The sequence below is a fragment of the Myotis myotis genome, unplaced genomic scaffold (assembly GCF_014108235.1).
Source record: "Myotis myotis isolate mMyoMyo1 unplaced genomic scaffold, mMyoMyo1.p scaffold_m19_p_6, whole genome shotgun sequence".
Classification (NCBI taxonomy): Eukaryota; Metazoa; Chordata; class Mammalia; order Chiroptera; family Vespertilionidae; genus Myotis; species Myotis myotis.
The window spans coordinates 55,985,888-56,005,067 of NW_023416368.1; the positions used below are offsets into that span (position 1 = coordinate 55,985,888).

At 36.0% G+C, this 19,180-nt stretch overlaps 1 protein-coding gene across 8 annotated transcripts in view; it reads right to left on the reverse strand.

The window, feature by feature from the left end:
• LRBA (LPS responsive beige-like anchor protein) overlaps positions 1 to 19,180 on the reverse strand; it is a 559,344-nt gene that overhangs the window by 45,840 nt on the left and 494,324 nt on the right. The gene's annotated exons all lie outside the window — the stretch shown is intronic.

A 19,180-nucleotide genomic window follows, 5' to 3' on the forward strand; every position in this document is an offset into this window, starting at 1 on the left:
TTTTGACTCGAGGGCCACAATGGGTTCTTAAACTGGACCGGAGGGCCGGAACAAAAGCATGGATGGAGTGTTTGTGTGAACTAATATAAATTCAAAGTAAACATCATTACATAAAAGGGTACGGTCTTTTTTTTTTTTTTTTTTTTTTTAGTTTTATTCATTTCAAACGGGCCGGATCCGGCCTGCGGGCCATAGTTTGCCCACGGCTGGACTAGGACCATTTCAGAACTGCATCTTAAGTTGTTTTTGATGGGGGTAAATCAATTTATGATCAACATCACGGACAGTCTAGAGGTTGAGGAAGAAAAAATACAACAAAATGGCAGAGTGAAGCCTAGAAGTAGTCACAAAGACGAAAATTGGAGCACTGTTATTTTATGATATGTAGATTTGGGGGCTAAGTTTATGAATGTGAGCCTTATGTTTCTGTAAGAGCAGTTAGCAAAGCTAGTGCCCTTTCCCTTGACCACTGCCTTTAGTGGTCCCTGCCCAACAGCCCAAATGCCTTTTCCCCTATAAGAGAGAACAGGCAGTTTCTGCACTTGGCCTATGTTGTCGGATGGTTCAGAGAGCTAACTCTGACTTTACAAATTACCTGCTGTGTGACCTTGGACAAGTAGCCTAATCCTGTTTCCCATCTATAAAACAGAGCTAATAATAACGCCCAACTCATAGAATCATTTGGAAAATTAAATAAAATAATAAAGTGCTTAGCACAGTACCTCGCACATACAAAACACTAAATGAAATGCTATATTGTTATTAGGTGTGGGGCTCAGTGTGACCCCCATTTAACACAGCTAGAATAGGGAAGGAAGAAATACTTCAGGAGTTCATGATGATAATGATGAACACATTATTTCAGGAAACTAAAATCTGGATTGAGGTTTCAAAATACACTGCAGAGTTAAGCACCCGGAGACAGATCTCTTTAGAGGTTCCGAGAGCACTCTAAAACATAAGGAATTACATGCCCTAATCCTGGTGGAAGCTGTGGTATTTGGAAGAAAGGGATGAATATGCAAACCATGACCCAAGGAAAAATCAAAAGGTCCTGGAGACTGATGACTTTGAGCAATGACAAAAAGAAAAAGAGGTGAAACTAACTGCTTTCTTTTGAACTTGCATATTTGAGAGAGTGGTAAAGTAATGAATGGAAATACAGATTTCTGCCAGGGAGAACTAGTATGGCAGGAGAAAGACAGCACATTTTACGTCAGAGGTGGAATCTGAAGTGATAGTGACAGCCATCTCTCCAGGTCGAGGTGCACAATGCAAAAGAAAAGCCCAAGACTGGCTCTGAGGTGAAAGATGGGGGCACTGATCTGGCTGTCGCGCGCACAAGAAGAGCTTAAGTCTTTTCCTCTCACTGTGGATATATACATGTGTAGTTTGAAGCAGCAGAAATGACTTTTCAAATGAAACTCCAATATGTAAAAAACACAGCGATAAAAAACAAACAAACAAAACCCCACAGAGATGAGGCTGTTCTACTTAGAAGGTGGGAGAAGCTTTATTAAGCTTCCTCAGCAGCCCCAGAGACGATTCTGAGAAATATTGGAGCTTTGCAGCACAGTTAGAAACCCAGTGGTTAAGCGGCAGAAAGCAAAGACACACACACACACACGGACCTAAACCCTAGCAAACTCAGGTGTATGGTACAATATGGAGGAGACAGAGAGGAGGGGTTGGTAGTGAGGAGCTGGGTAGGATGATATGGAAGCTGACAAAGAGAGTTCCAATGACAGAGTGGTCAGCAATGCCAACTACTATAGAGAAACTAAGAATACAGACATTACTACATATAAACCTTTATTATAGATGTATATTTAATATAACTGATCTTAATACTACATACCCTGCTTTGTATTTAACACTTTTGAAATAAAAGAAATATTGATGAGAAAACTTTAAAAAATACCGATCTCCTTTCTTAAACACTTAAAGTCTTAACATCTATAATAATAAAAGCATAATATGCTAATTAGACCGGACGGAAACAGCGGAACGACCTTCTGGATGACCTTCCGGATGAAGCTGAGGCTGCGAGGGCTGAGCCCTTTGCACAAATTTCGTGCATTGGGCCTCTAGTTTTAATATAATTTGCACATTATTGACCTCTTTGAGGAAAATACTTTTTTCTTTTTTAATTTGAGAGGAAGAGAGAGAGAGAGAGAGAGAGAGAGAGAGAGAGAGAGAGATTTGTTGTCCCCTTATTTACACATTTTTTGCTTGATTCTTGTATGTGCTTTAAGAAACTGAGCTACCAGGCCAGGGCTTAAGACTTTTTCATGTCATATAATATCGAGGCCTGATTATTTTGTCTCCATAACAGAATACAAGCTATATTATCCAACATAGGTAAAAAAAAAAAATAATTCTCTTTCCAAGTCCTCAAGACAACTAAAAAGATTATAGAATTCTTAAGACACAAATGCTTTATTTCTTGACTAACTTTTGAATTGTTGGTGATAAAAATACAATAGAAAGAGCTTTTTCAAATGTGAAAAGTATGGAATAAGACTGTAAGGCAATGGCTATAACCCAAATATTTATAGTCACACTTTATATCATCAAATGATCATTCTAGTCTAGATCCATCTCATTGCTTCTAAGACTCACCTGCCATTTTTTATTCACCTTGATCTCAGAAGCAGTTTCCACTGCTGATCACCCCCAGTCCACACTCTTTTTTTCTGGGGCATCAACGCCCTTATAGTAGCCTGGTTCTCCTTTATTCCTTTATTCCACCGTTCACTCTGTCTTTTGCTGACTTCTACTCTTTCTCAGCCATAAATGAACTCATCACTGCAAGTTCTCTTTTAGAGCTCCCATTTGTGCAATCTAAACTTTCTGTCCTGAAAACCTTTTCTATTGTCATAACTTCAAACCTTAGAAGGAAGATTTCCAAATCTAAAACCAGAGGACCATCGATTTCTATGACGTGCCCACTTACACTTTTGCCTGATGCCTGTTTATGCATACTCGTGTATGGCTCAGCACACCTGAAATTAACATATCTAAAATATGTTACTGTTATTCTCTGATCAAGGCTTAGACTCCTCTTTTCATTTTTTTAATGCTCAAAATCTTACTGCCATTTAAAAATGTTACCACTTTCTTTCATATATAAGCAGTCAGCAGACCCAATCACTTCTTTTATAAAATTTCTCATATTCATCACTCCTTTCTGAATCCAGGTTCCTTATAATTTAAGGTATTGAGGCTATGGCAATGGTCTCCATTTAGTTTCCTCCTTCAATGTACACCGAGTTTGCCCAAACTCTCCTTTATGCAATATTCCCTTGATCAATGTTTTCACTTGATCCCCAGCATTTGAAAAGTAAAGGCCTGATGCCAGGCAGTGAAGGTCTTCCTACCTCTCCAATGTTCAATCCTTCATCCAACTCCCTTTTAGTGTTCCTTTTCAGTGAGGCTTATTTTCTTCCACAAATATAACCAGTCATGCCTACCTTATATCATTTCTCACACCACTGCCCTTCCTAGATTGGCCGCCCTCATCTTTAATTTGCTAAGACCTACCCATCTCTAGCAAACCCTGTTTACGTTCTGCCTTGGTGGTGAACATTTCCCAAATCTTACAGCCTGTTCACATTGCCAATGACACACTTGATTTGGGCTTCCTTATAAAGTTAACTTTTAATAGATTACTAGTCTGTCTCTACAACTATACGTAAGGGTCAGAATAACATATATTGTAGAGTTGTGCAGCAGTCAGAACAGTACCTTGCACCTAGTATTCACACAACAAAAAAGTTTACCAAGTGTCTGCTATATAGAAAGTTCCCCCAGACTCTCAGCCTCATCTAGGGTCATACGGGATAAAACCGAGCTTGAGAGATGAGCACAGTTCCTGAGGGCAAAATAGACGTGCAGGGGAGGATGGGCTGTGTTATGGACAGGCTGACAGCTACTATTACCAAGAGCCAAAAGAGCCTTTCAGGGAGGCTCTGAAAGATGTCACTGAAGGTGGAGATTCTCATTTCTTCAGCTCACACACCTGAGGGACGTGACAACACTCCAGTGTCTCACCAAAGCAGTGAGGCCAAGTCAGAAGTCCTGGGGGAAATGTGCGATTGAAAAGAGCCCCTCAGGTAACTTTGCCTAACACTCTCTCTTCACTTTGTGCTCTACCCCTTTGTATACAGCAACAGAAAATTTCAAAGGGAGGTTTAAAAAAATCACAGGAAACACACAGGTGTGAGGTTTAGGAAGTGGGATTGGTAATAGGGTAGCCAAATGAATGCTACCAAATGCCTAAACTGTTTTTAATGAACTTTCCTTTGCCTAGAGCAGTGATGGCGAACCTATGACATGCGTGTCAGAGGTGACACACGAACTCATTTTTTTGGTTGATTTTTCTTTGTTAAATGGCATTTAAATATAAAAAATAAATATCAAAAATATAAGTCTTTGTTTTACTATGGTTGCAAATATCAAAAAATTTCTGTATGTGACATGGCACCAGAGTTAAATTAGGGTTTTTCAAAATGCTGACACGCCGAGCTCAAAAGGTTCGCCATCACTGGCCTAGAAAGTTTTAATGCCAGGTGTTACCTTTTAAACATTTAAATTTGCAATGGAAGAGGATGATGAATCCCAATGTACCCATTAGTTAACTTCAATAATTATTAACACATTTGGCCTTCTGTCATCTTAAAGGAGCTCAGTCTAGGCCAGCCGTGGGCAAAGTACGGCCCACTGGCCGGATCCGGCCCGTTTGAAATGAATAAAACTAAAAAAAAAAAAAAAAAGACCGTACCCTTTTATGTAATGATGTTTACTTTGAATTTATATTAGTTCACACAAACACTCCATCCATGCTTTTGTTCCGGCCCTCCGGTCCAGTTTAAGAGCCCATTGTGGCCCTCGAGTCAAAAAATTTGCCCACCCCTGGTCTAGGCCATATGAAAAATAAGAGAGTATTCTTGCCTTTAAGCAGTTTATTTTATTTTATTTTATTTTTTTACCTCTACTACGAAACTACACTGAGAACAACTATTCTATAATGACCAAAGGTTATAAACATTAGTCAGTAGCCTCATCTTTCTTTGGTGGGGGTTAAACACAACTAGACTTGCAAGGAGATGTTCAAACCTAAAGCTGCAAATTTAATTATGTAACTTCTCTAGTAAAAATCTTTCCATCCAAATTCCTTATCCTGGGGTGGCACCACAGCACAGGGTTAAGTATGCAGACTGGAATCAGACCCCCTCAGTTCAAACCTTAGCTCTCACACATTAGCCAAGTGACTTTGGGCAAGTCACTCAACCTCCTATGCCTTAGTTTTCTCATCTAAAAATGATGATAATAATAGAGGGTATTTCACTGGGTTGTTGTGAAGATTAAATTAGTTAATATAAGACAGAACAGTTCTTGACACATTGTAAGCTATCAGTAAGCATCTGATGTTATTATTACAGCATACACACAAAAGACTTTAAACACAATGGCTGGCTAGGGTTAAGCAAGCATTTAACAGATGTTACCAACTATTCAATTAAGATGAGTAATAGAACTTAGCTCCTGTCTATGTTCCCAGTCTCATCCCCTGCCACTGTCCTCTCATACTCTATAATGTGAGAGGTAATGTGTCATACTGCATTTGTATATATTGTTTTCTTTTCCTTTTCCCTGTGTGGTTGCCCCTTTCTCATTCTTTGGGAAATCTCTTCCCTACTCTCATCCAAACTATTGCTGTCCCTCCCTGTTGCTCTTGGAGCAATGTGCATACTACCAACTTATCTAATGTTCTAAATACTGGTTTCATTTCTGTCTTATCAATTAGACTGGAAATCTCCTCGAGACCAGAGACTGCCACATATTTCTGTGCTTCTGGGGGCTTGATATATAGTAGATGCTCAATTCACTTAATGAATGAATGGCCATCTAAGTCAACAAAATTCAGTGGGATGCAGCTAAGAAATATACTTCTACATTTACAGAGCAGTCCACCATTGAATAAAACATTCTATTAAACATTTCTACTAAAAAGCTTCCTTTATTATGTAACATTCTTATTCATCAATTCCCAATTATTTCTGTAAATAGCCTGTTACTACTTTCTATAATAAAACCTGAATTCAGCAGGCAGCACTCCAGATGTTGAAATACATAGCAATAAAAAAGACTATGCAAATACCTCGAGACATTCTAGTAAAACCACATTATTTATATTTTATAAACAGAATCTCAAATATTACCTAGAGAATTTATTAATGGATTTCCAAATGGAAATATTATGAAAAGATTTTCAACAGGTTGTGTATTCTATTGTTTTCGGTGCCAACTATTGCATACTTGCATGATTTTATGGCTATATATAGAGAAAGAGATAGTACATCTGAGAGAGAATACAGATACACACATTAGATTCAATGAAAGGAAGAAAGAGATAAAGAAAAGAAATAAAGGTCAAGGAAAGCAGACTTGGCTTAGTGACAATGCAGTATTTGGCTTCCATTTAATAATGACTATTTTAGTCTCTCTAAACTAGTCTTTTTAATCTGAAGGAGGAAACAATTTAACTCAATACAACACTTAGTAACCAACAATAAAGTTGTAAAATTTTATTTTAAGATGGATTTGGGGAAGAAATTACAAACATATGGATACAGTTAAAATAAACACATATGCACACTGCCTTTTTTAAGCACACAACTCTGAAATTGAATTTTATCCCCTATATATTTACATCTAAAAGCACTATAAAATTGAAATAAATTAAAAAATATATTAAGAAAAAACATGCCATTTATTAATATATCAAAATGTTCTGCCATCACCAAGAAAATTCTAGAAAGCTGTCTTAAGATTCTAGAGAAACCCTTTACCAAGAAATGTTTAAAAATTCAAACAAGAGTTCATATTTGGATTTCAGAGTCAACTCGAATTTCAGTACTTTAAGAGTCACATTAAGACCACCAGTGATTCCATCACAGTAATATGTGTTACATATCATGTTCACTTATGCCAGTATTCCTCTTGCCCTTCCACATTTGAAATTAAGCTGGAGAACAACCTGTTGGATATTTCACTCAAAGTGTACTGATCAACATTCTAGGTGACCAGCACAGTGCCATTTGGGGCCACTATGACATCTAGCTCTGGTATCAGTAAATTTAAAAAGTGCACTACTCAAATGACTGCTTAGTCATTCTATGTTGGAGTTGGTGCAGACTAACTCTTAACCTATGAAATGAAATACAAAGTTACTTTTTAGTAGTCAGAGCATTAAAGGCATCAAAAAAATTAAAAATAGCATAAAAGCCTAATTCAAATTTTTAAAAAGGAATTATTTAATATTGAAATGTAAATATTCAAAGTGCCCTAGAAATAAAAAAAATACATAAGATTCAAACTTTTACAACACTGGAAATAGTCTCTCAGAAAAAAAATGTCATGGCTATAGTAGCATATGGAATATTTAAAAGTCAATCAGATAAATGTTCAAACTATAGACCAGATGATATTTAATCAGCAAAATATATAAAATAATCCATAGAGAAAAGGGCTATGGTGAAGAAATAAGTTAAATTAAAGAGAAATCAATGTAAATTTAGATTTGAAAGACTTTTTCTTTAATTTTGAGAAATTAGACATAGAGAAAAACAAGACGTTGGTTTTTATGTTTTCAAATAAAGATTGAGCTATTGATTCCAATTCTATAAATTCTCATAAGGAAAGAATTAGATGAATGCAAAAAAATATTTAAATACAAAGACAGTTATTATAGCATCCTATAACAGTAAAAATTAGGGAAAAGCTACTTAACCTATGCTAATGAAATACTATGTAGTCAGTTGAGTTGAGGTGAATATACCTGACATGGAAACTAGTCTGCAATATACTGACAAAAGAAAAATTCCTAATTATGAAAGAATATAGTATGTGATCTCAGTTAGGTAAAAACATAAATTAAAAAATATAAACACACATATACTTATGTGTGTTATGTGAGTTCACATATAATTAAAAAATTTAAAAAGAGTAACTAGAAAAACTTGTTACCAAGAAATCTTTATACATACGTGGATACACACATATAAAATCTGGAAGAGAATGTACCAAACTATTATAAGCTCTTATTCCTGGTGAGGTTTGGCTTCTCACACAAAGCATGTATGAGAAGCCAAAAAATAAAGAATAACAAAAATAAAGAATAAAAAAATCTTTATTTTGAAAAAAATTCTAAAACTGAAAAACTATAAAAATCTAAAGAAAAATCTGTCAACATCGGATAGAGTTTCATGAGGTTTAAATTTCCCATTCAGAGTGTAGCCAGAAAACTTCTTAAGCATCTAGGAACAACTCTAGTTGATAAATTGGTTGTAACTATGAAATCAGTAGACCTTGCTATAAAGTTAATTTTATTTTTAGTTCATTTCCTAATTTATTTCTATCAGATTTCAAGGAGCCATTAGTTTTAGCAACAGTTTATCATCATTTAGTATAAATTAAATATTTAGAAAGGTGTATACATTTTATAAGTATATGCTTTTTACAATGCAACAGGTATCTGGAGGCATAAAAATGTCATGATGGTATTGAGTACATAAAGAGCAAAAAGAAAGAGTAGCTTGCTAAATATAGTAAAACATTAAAAAAATAAGAATGCAGTGATAAGAATTCAAGAGGAAGATAAAATTAGGGTGGGAAAGGGGTATTTTTACTTACACATCTATTCAATAGTATTATGGAAGTTACTAGGGTAAAACTAATTATAAATTTTGAAAATATTCAGATTTCCCATTAGTGCCTTTAACTGAGCCTATACATTCCAGCACATTAAATCAAAGCCTAGCTCAACCTCACTACAATCTCCACTTCTTGTAGCTGTCCATCCACTGCAGCATAATCCCAGCTGCCAATCTGAAATAAACCAGCTAGTCAGAGCAGACATAAGCAACAGAAACAAATGTCACTCAATAATGTTCAGCGGCACTGTGCTCATGGATAATTTCAAACAGTATCTCTGTCTAGAACATTGATGTGCTCATTCAAAACACCTCCATCTCCAGCTACTGGAAATGAGTAGATAAAGCCGCCTGCCTAGAAAAATAAGTGGAATGCTGCTTCAAAGGACTTTCCAATGCTAAGAGGCAAACACAGTGAAACATAGTGGGAAGTTCTTAAAGAAAAACCAGGGGAATTAATATTCTGCATTTAACAGTTTAAATTGTTTCTTAAAACCAGAAAAATATGGTTAAACTATGTCACAGAAAGAAGCAGTCATTTGGTCATTTATTTGGTAAGATTCATTTAGTCTATTTTCTCAATAGTGTTTGTAAGCATCCACTACAGGAAAACACTGAAATGAGGTCCATACAGTGAGAAATCAGATCGACTTCAAGTAACTTAAAACATGAAATGCAACACACACACACACACACACACACACACACACACACACACACAGTACTGGCAGGGACAGAAAGAGGTAAGGACAAAATTTACTGTTATTACATAGTTTAATAAACTTAACATTTAAAAAATTTTCACTTGACTCAAATGTTTCACAAATACTAATAGAACGTCAGTTGCTGCTTTGCACTGATAAAGAAAAGTAAAAGTAGTGATTATATTCTAAGTAGCAACATATTCTTTGGTAGAAATAAAAGAAAATAAAGTTGTTATTCTGAACATTTAGAAAACTGTCATACATACAATCTTATATAGATTTTTCCAGTCTATGAAATTTTTTTCACCTTAACCTTTCTATAAGCTTGTATTTAGTTTAAAATTTAGAGAACAAAATTCAATCACTTGATTTGAAACTACTTTTCTCACGCTTGATTTAAAATGATAAATCAAAGCCTGACCAGTGTGGCTCAGTGGCTGAGCATCAACCTATGGACCAGGGGAGTTCACAGGTTCAATTCCCGGTCAGGGCACATGCCCGGGTTGTGGGCTCTATCACTAGTGAAAGAGGCCGCCGTTCAGTGATTCTCTCTCATCATTGATGTTTCTCTCTCTCTTCCTCTCTCTTCCTCTCTGAAATCAATAAAAACATTTAAAAAAAAAAAAAGGATGTAACATAAAATCATACACTTGAATTCTATATAATCTTATTAGCTAATGTCACCCCAATACATGTAGTTAAGAACTTTAAAAATAAAATAATCAGCACTGAAACTATTATAAATTTAATATAATCTCAATAAAATAAAATAAAATATGGTGTCTAAAGGAAGCAGAGGTTCATGACAGAAATCATCAGCATAACAGAATCACTCAGGATTCCTTGGATTGTTGATAATGAAATAAAATCATAAAATATCAATACTTTGCTGTTATGTCCTTGGATGTGCAATTCAGCCAGAACTATTTAACTAAGAAGTCTGCAATAGGCACAATAACTAGCAAAAAACAAAGATTAGCTTTACTGTCAACTCTGATGTCCATTTGGTTCACTAAGGGAAATGTTGATTATTGTGGTTTTGATATAGAAGAAAGTCTGGCATAATTTCAAGGTATTTATTATGTAGGTTTTCAATTAAAACTTGACTAATCCTTACAGTTTATTTGGCTTTTCATTGTACAGTTCCTGCCCTGCACTGTGTCAAATATGCCATCTGGGTAACACACTTCTGGCCAGGGATGCTATAGCATTATGTCTGTAACACTGAACTGTGGCTGCATAAAACCTTAACTTACTGCATTCAATACTTCTAATTTACTCTGTTGCTATAACCATCACAATTATGTTGTCCTATTGTCCTTCTCTTAAATCTCCCTGCAGTCACAAGAAAGACTCCTGCCCTACCTGCTTGAACTGGGCTGCAGACCATTCCCCCAACTATTTAACAAATGTTAACAATGCTATAAATACCAATTGTGTTTATGCTTTCTGAAAGATTCACTGCAGCCAGTCTTCTGCAACAGTGTTAGAGCTGAAATAAGCTGTTGACTCCCACCATGAGAGTGATTGAATTCTAAGCCAAAAATGCTTTTCCTTGGATAAGATATCTGATTTGCTACTGCTGTCATGAAGCTGAGGTCATGTAAACTTAAACACTGCTGCTGCTGCTTTTGGAAAACAGACCTTCTCAGAGTGATTATGTGTTGCTCAAACAGCATTTGGAAGGATAAATTTAGAAGAGAGAAAACCAGCCCCTGACACTAAACACAACTCAGAGAGAAATTTCAGGTCTGACTTCCATGTTGAGACTCATCGCATATAATCCTTTAAATTGAGCAACATCATGGCTCTCCTGCCCCTCTTCCCTACCCATCTATGTAAAAAGCGCTGAGTTCCATTTTACAAAGGAAATTAATGTCTTTAATTTCTGAACTCACATAAACATTGCATTTGTTTGAAAAGTAAGAGAAAATGACGCTTCCAGAGGAAATGTAGGAAGGACTTACGGCAAGGGACACGATGAAACAGCATAGACAATATTGTTTGTATCAATGTTGCTCCTGAGCAACACTTACCTGCAGTGTGTCAGCAGCCTTTGAACCGCCCCCCACCCCTTGCACCCTGGACTCAGCCCAGGCTCTGCTCGGGGACCCCTTACACAATAGCTGCTCAGACCCCACACTCTGCCTCTACTTTCCCTTTTGTCAAAACCTATTACCAAATCCTGTGTACAGACAGCTGCATGATTGGAAAGGGTTGTTTAAAAAACACACATACAAGATTTGTAAGCAAATAAATGATCTCTGATGATGGAATTTTAAGCATTAGCAAACGTGATGTATTCTGTGGCAGAGGCTTTTTCGGTACCTATCAAACCACATGATGCAGGAACTGTCACAGCTGATGTCAGCATGTGACTCAGGCATTAGTTAACAAAGTCCAAATTTGGGGGTGAGGCCTTTCCACTTTTACTTTATACTTTCATACTATTTGAATTTTATATAGTTAACATGCATTACTTTGATAAATGAGTTCCTAAAGCCCTTTATGTAACTATTTAATTACACACACACACACACACACACACACACACACACACACACACACACCACTAAGTAGTGAAACCCAAGATGCAGAATTCACAAATCTTAGGTCAAAAGCCTTCTTGCTTTTAGAAAAAAATGACAAGAACTACAATTAATGTGACATATCTAAGATATTTTCCCTAACAGTAGAAGTGATCTGACTGATCTTCAAATATGACGGGAAAAATGAAGAAATTAACTCAACTAGCTAAAAAGTTTTAAAAAAATCATAGCTCAGTGAGTAAAATAGAAAATTAAGAGATGGGAGATGCTCTGTTTTCTGAGTGAGATAAAAGTTAAGAAATTATAAATGACTTTATCTTTATCAAAGTGACATAAAGATCATTATACAAAGTCACTATCCTAGCAACAACAAACATGGCCAAAACCCACAAAATAATCAAAAAGACCTCCAAACAGCAAAAGCAGTCAGAATCCTTATCCTCATGTTAACGTGCATCACACGTTCAGATTTTTAAGCCAAGACTTTTCCCCTCAAAAGAGAAAAAGAGTTGTGGGTTGGCTTTTACTCCTTGATTTTAAAGCTAAACAGAAAAGTAGCAAATGAAACAATTCCATGATCTCACTAACCAAAGATAATGACCATCTTTGGCTCCATGACCATATATGCATATGCACATGTAAAATTTGTGTCTCCTATTTCATAACATAATCTGTTTTTCACTGTACTATGGCAAAATATAATTCCATGGCAATAGATGCAGACCTATATAGCAATATTTCTGGTGCTATATATATAGCATTCCACTGTATGGATTTACCAGTATTTATTAAACCAGTTCTCTATTGTTAGACGTTTACGTGGGGTTTTAAAATATTTTTATTGATTTTTAGAAAAAGAGGAAGGTAAAGGGAGAGAGAAAAACAGTAAGCCCCGCAACCTAGGCATGTGCTCTGACTGGGAATCGAACCAGCAACCTTTCAATGCTTGGGATGATGACCGACCAAGTGAGCCACAACGGCCAGGGCTATGTATTTGTTTTTAAAACAACTGTACAATTGAACCTTTTCTTTTTTTTTTTTTGGCATACTTGCTCAGTTATTCCTTTTGGTTAACTGCTAAGTGCATGAATACTTTAAAAACTGATAGAGACTACAATAAAGACTTAACCCATTTTGACCCTTACCAAATATATAACAATGTCTGCTTTCAAACCAACATTAGGAACTTTCATTTTTTAAATCTTACATAATTTCATATGAATAAATACTGCTGAATTTTAAATTGAATTTCATTGATTACTAGTGAGGATAAACTATTTTTCATTTGTGGGTTGTATTTTATCTTTTGTGGAGTATCTGTTCCTGATATCTGGATGTTCAAAAACTTCAGTTTTTATGTAGCCAAATACATCAATTTTCTTAATGACTTAGTTTGTTAGTAGTCTCACAAAATGAACCCTTTATTTCAAGTTTATAAATCTACTCAGCTATATTATCTTCTAAGTTATAGTTTCACTTTTTTATACTTATAACATTCTTTATACCAAATAAATATATATATTTCATTTATAATTTCTTTCACTGTAAGATGTGAAATAGGAATCTGAATTAATTTATATTCTAGACAATTAGCTAGATGTCCTACATCACATATCAAATAAGAAAATCTTTTTCCAGTGATTTAAAATACCACCTTTATGATATCCCCTCATATGTAATATGTCTATTTCTGGAAGCTCTATTCTGCTCCACTGAACCTCTAAGTTCCTTCACTAAAACATGTTGTTTTGATTAGTGTAGGTTATGTTTTTGTATCTGGTAGAGTAATCAAAACCTATTTATTTTAGCTTTAATTTAGTTCTACCAAATCTGGTTATTTGGTTTCTCTGACTATCGCATCTAAGACACAATAAATTGTAGAATAGGTGGACGGGTGCCTGAAAGTAGACAGACATACTTGACACAGTAACAAGAAGTGAGAACTGATGGCTTGAGGGCAGAAATAGGGAAAAGATTAAAAGAGCACAAGAAGTAAAAAAAAAGAAAAGAGCACCATGGAATTCTTTAGTTTAAGGTCAAATGTAGCACAGAACAATGATTAATATTAATAACAAAATATCATATTCTCTAATTATACTCCTCACTTCTCTTTGTTCACTATCTTACTGTAAAATGGCCTCTACTAAAAATGGTAGAACCATTGTTTTTCAAGTACACCTATTATAAAAATTGACTATTCCCAAGGCAAATCAAGTCCCAACAGATTTCAAAGAATCTATATCATCCATACCACACTTCAGCTCTAAATTCAGTTAAAATGAGTAACAAAAAGAAACATAAGTAGATTGGAGTTATGGAGACAATCCTCACTGAAGACATGACCTTTAAGCTGAGGCATATGTGACAAAGAGCCAGCATGTGAAAATTGGAGACAGTCAGAGAGAAGAGCTATCCTAAAAAGATGCTAAGTCAGTGATGACCTTCACCTGACTAGGAACAGAAAGAAGGTCAGTGGACAGGGCCCATGAATGAGGAAGAGAATAGCATGGCATGAGATCAGTGATATAGGCAGGGGCCAGATCATATGGACCGAGTAGGATTTTGTTCTATGTTTAAGATGAAATAGGAAGGTTTAAATAGAGGAGTGACATAATCTGATCTACTTTAAACTATCACTTTGACAGTCTCACTCAGAGCACATCACAATATATACAATTTAAAAAATTTTCTTTCTGACCTACTAAAACTCCATCAATGAACTATTTTATACTAAGGGCTAGATAACTGAGCTCTCAACTTTTGAATATATCAAATGTTATTTATATGAGAATTGGTAGGTGCATTCTGGATAAGAATATAAAAATGCTCTAGAAATCATGCCTATAAATATATGTTATATTCTAAATATATTAAAAGAATTATTTATGGAACAAGCTTATGTTACATTACTTTATTGTGAATGTATTTTTTTTCTTTAATAAAAATATTTACTCTTACTCATATCTCATCTTGAATTCAATTATCCTATTTTTTCTCTCCTGAATTTCTTCTTTCCCTAATTTTTAGGGTTTTTTTTTTAATTGTGTTAGGCTTGATAAGATCTTAATACATTTGAATGAGTCAAACCAAATTCAATGAAATTAATAATCAGAAAATAACCAGCTTTAATTATTTTTGTAACTTGTCTATAAAAGAATATATGTACTCATCACATGAAATATTATGTAACTGTGTATGATGATGGATGTTAACTAGACTTACTATGGTGATCATTTTTGCAATATATACAATATTAAATCCTTATGTTGTACACCTGAAACTAATATAACATATGTCAATTATACTTCAATTTTTTAAAAATGAAAAAAAAAGAGATGCTATGCTAGGAAAACAGCAGATTTTTTTAAAAAAAAAGGTAAAGGAAGAGGAAAAGGGGAAAAAAATAGAACCAAAGACAGAGAAATAAAGTAAAGAGAATTTTTAGATAAATAGCTAAAGATAAGAATATATCCTTTAGTTGGAGGTCACAGATATTTGAAAACATTAGCATATTTGCTTGAAAAATAATTCTTTCAGCTGTGTGATCTATGCAAATGCAAACAATGTTGTATATTGATAACCCAGCTGTTTTCTAAAAATTAAAAACAACATAAAAGTTTAATGTGCTGCAGGCTGTTTCTCTGATTACTCTTTGTCCTCTTACGGTTATTATTTCTTTCGTTTAGTACCTTTTTTATAGAGAGATTATTTTTATGACCACTTATTATACCATATGCATTCACCATTCACTCTAGAATAAAAGTTTCTCAAGTAGAAGGGGAAGGCATGACTTGTATGTACACAACTTGCTTCTGGGCATGACTGTGTGAACATCTAAGTGTCCCAAAATAAACATTAAAATGTTAATTTTAATGTTAATGTGACCACAAATATGCAATATATAGCTACTGAACAGAAATAAGTCTAGTGTAGTCTGCTTTTAATACTAGAAAGGCACAAATCTATGCAGGAACCATTATTGTGGTTTTGCAAAAATAATTCTATATAATAAAAGGCTAATATGCAAATTGACCGAATGGCAGAATGACTGGTCACTATGATGTGCACTGACCACCAGGGGGCAGATGCTCAATGCAGGAGCTGCCCCCTGGTGGTCAGTGTGCTCCCACAGGGGGAGTGCCACTCAGCCTGAAGCCGGCTCATAGCTGGCGAGCACAGAGGTGGTGGTGGGAGCCTCTCCTGCCTCTGCGGCAGGCAGACATCCGAGGGCTCCTGGACTGCGAGAGGGTGCAGGCCAGGCTGAGGGACCCCCCAGTGCACAAATGTCATGCATCAGGCCTCTAGTATGTGTTTTTTAAAAATACATTTTATTGATTTTTTACAGAGAGGAAGGGAGAGGGATAGAGAGTTAGAAACATCAATGAGAGAGAAGCATCAATCAGCTGCCTCCTGAACACCCCCTACTGGGGATGTGCCTGCAACCAAGGTACATGCCCTTGACCGGAATCGAACCCAGGACCCTTCAGTCCACAGGCCGACGCTCTATCCAGTGAGCCAAACCGGCTAGGGCAGGCCACTAGTGTTTTAATATGTCAAGTATATGCACAAATATATTAATATTGAAGATGTTACAGCATCTCAGAGGAACGAGATTCTGAAGAAAAGATGGTGTAGCCTGAAGATGGGGGTGGGAGTAAATTAGGAGATGGCAATAGTGAAAGTTTTACAATTGGCAGGAGTTCTGTGACAAGACTTGACTTGGAGGCTGTGCAGGCATGTGGTTGGCTAGGGCAGCGGTTCTCAACCTGTGGGTTGCGACCCCTTTGGCGGTCAAACGACCCTTTCACAGGGGTCGCCTAAGACCATCCTGCATATCAGATATTTACATTATGATTCATAACAGTAGCAACATTACAGTTATGAAGTAGCAACGAAAGTAATTTTATGGTTGGGTCACAACATGAGGAACTGTATTTAAAGGGCCAGGAGGTTGAGAACCACTGGGCTAGGGTGAGAGCAGTGGGACCTGCCTCCCTGGGTCTCCGTTTATAGCTTTGCTCCACTATCAAGGTTTAGAAGGAAACAGTGTGTATGAGGGAAGAGGCTGTCTGTGAGCAACTTCTGAAACAGTGCCTACTACCCCCAGGCACTCTGAATCCCCTCACCCAGCCTTATTTTCTTTGTATCACTTAATACTAAATAAAATTAGTCTTTACTGTTGATTTTCTGTGCACCCCATTAGAAAGTGAGCTCCCTGAAAGTAGGGACTTTGTCTGATTTTCTTGTTTATCACTGTATTTTCAGCACCTTGAACAAAATGAGTATTTGTTGAATAAGTGAATGAATAATGAATAAAAGAATAAACTGTCCCAATTCATCAGCCCCTCATCTATCCAAACTAACCTAGATCCTCCATTCCAGTAGTATCCCTTTAACAATATCATTAATCACCCTTCCATATTCAATCCTTTTTTACATATTCTACCATACTTAATGGCAAAATTCTCTCTCTCTCTCTCTCTCTCTCTTTCCATATATACTTTACACACACACACACACACACACACACACACACCTTCTCTATTAAGCTTTTTCCTACACCTGCTCTCTTGCTGTTGAGAACACAGGAGAAACAGTGGAAAGAAAATATTTATTTATTTATTATTGGGAATTTGTTAAACACCCATCACTATGTTAAGCATGTCCATAAGTATTATCTCAAATCCTCATAATCTTCCTGCCTTCCCACCCCATTCATGCACACTTTCTCATACCGGTCCCCAGGCTAACCTCTTTAATCTCAGACAAGGCACTACTGTTCCCTGCTGCACAGGGCTTATCTGAGTTCTGGATTTTGTTCCTGTCCTCTTTCTCACAGAGCTTGGTAGTCTATTATGAGCTTTCTTTACAGTATGCTTGACATCTTTCCTCTTCTTGGATCTTTTTAATAAACACAGAAACATGGTCAAATATCTACCCACTTAAAAAAAATCTCTTAAAGTACTTCTAAAAAATTTTAGTTTAGATTTTACCTTTCCCCATGGGGGAGAGGGGAATCATTTGAAAGGAAAGGGTCCGACCTCTCTCCCAATATCCAGAAAGGAAGGGAGGGGGATAGGAAACTTTTAGTAAAATAAATAAATGCAAATCTATATGCTAAAAAAACCCACAAAAAAAAAAAACAACAGTTCTCCCTTAGAGTGGCTGCTAATGGGTATGGGGTTTCTTATTGTGGTGACAAAAATTAAATTATGGTGATGCTTGTAAAACTGAGTATACGAAAAGCTATTATATTGGACATTTTAAATGGGCGAATTGTGTCAAATGTGAGCCAAATCTCAATAAAGCTATTAAAAATTCTCCCTTCAATTATTTCCTTTCCCACTGTGTTTACTTGCTCAGCAACCATTCACAGCACAGCCCTGTACTGTCTAAGTTACTTTCTCTAAGGTCACCAAGGATTATGAGAATAACCCAATGGGTACTTTTCAGTTCTTATCTGTTCAATCTTCTAGACATGTTCCAAAAAACAATACATGTGGTGTTGTAACCAACCTTCAACCTTCAATCCACTGCCTTATAATACAGGTAAAAATACTTTTTATGGCACTGAAGTTCCTTGGTGGTCTGGCTCCTATCTCTATCATCTTATCACTTTCAGTTCATTTCATTCTCCAGCTATGATCTCTTTCATCTATGTGTATATATCCTTTGCTCATGACTCTACCCAATATTCTTATTCATCTTTCAATGTACAGCCCCAGCCGCTCATTTCTCAGAAAACATGCCTGGATTCTCCTGCCTGGGTTTAGTACCAATCCTCTATCCTTGTACATACATACAATGTGCTTAACCCTATACTGAATTTATTACAGCATATTATACTTGTTTACCCACCCATATTTCCCCACTAGACAGTGAACTCCAGCTGATGAGGGCAGGGCGTTCAACTCTTTAACCTCATTGCACAATTTGGGTTTAGTGAAAGGCTGTTGAAAAAGGAATGAATTAATGACCTATTCTTGTTTTGTTTCTCCTTGGTTCACTTCACAGTGAACTCTGCATGGGTCCTCTAGGAAACGGTCTCTAATAACTTCTCTGGTGTTAACATTGTATAATTCTTTCTATGATGTAATCAGCAATTCCTATTCTTTTTACAGTTGTGTTTCCTAGCCCAGGGATTTAACAGTGAACAACACAAGGGAAGGAACTAACACTTGCTGAGTACTTATGATGGTATAGAGACCAC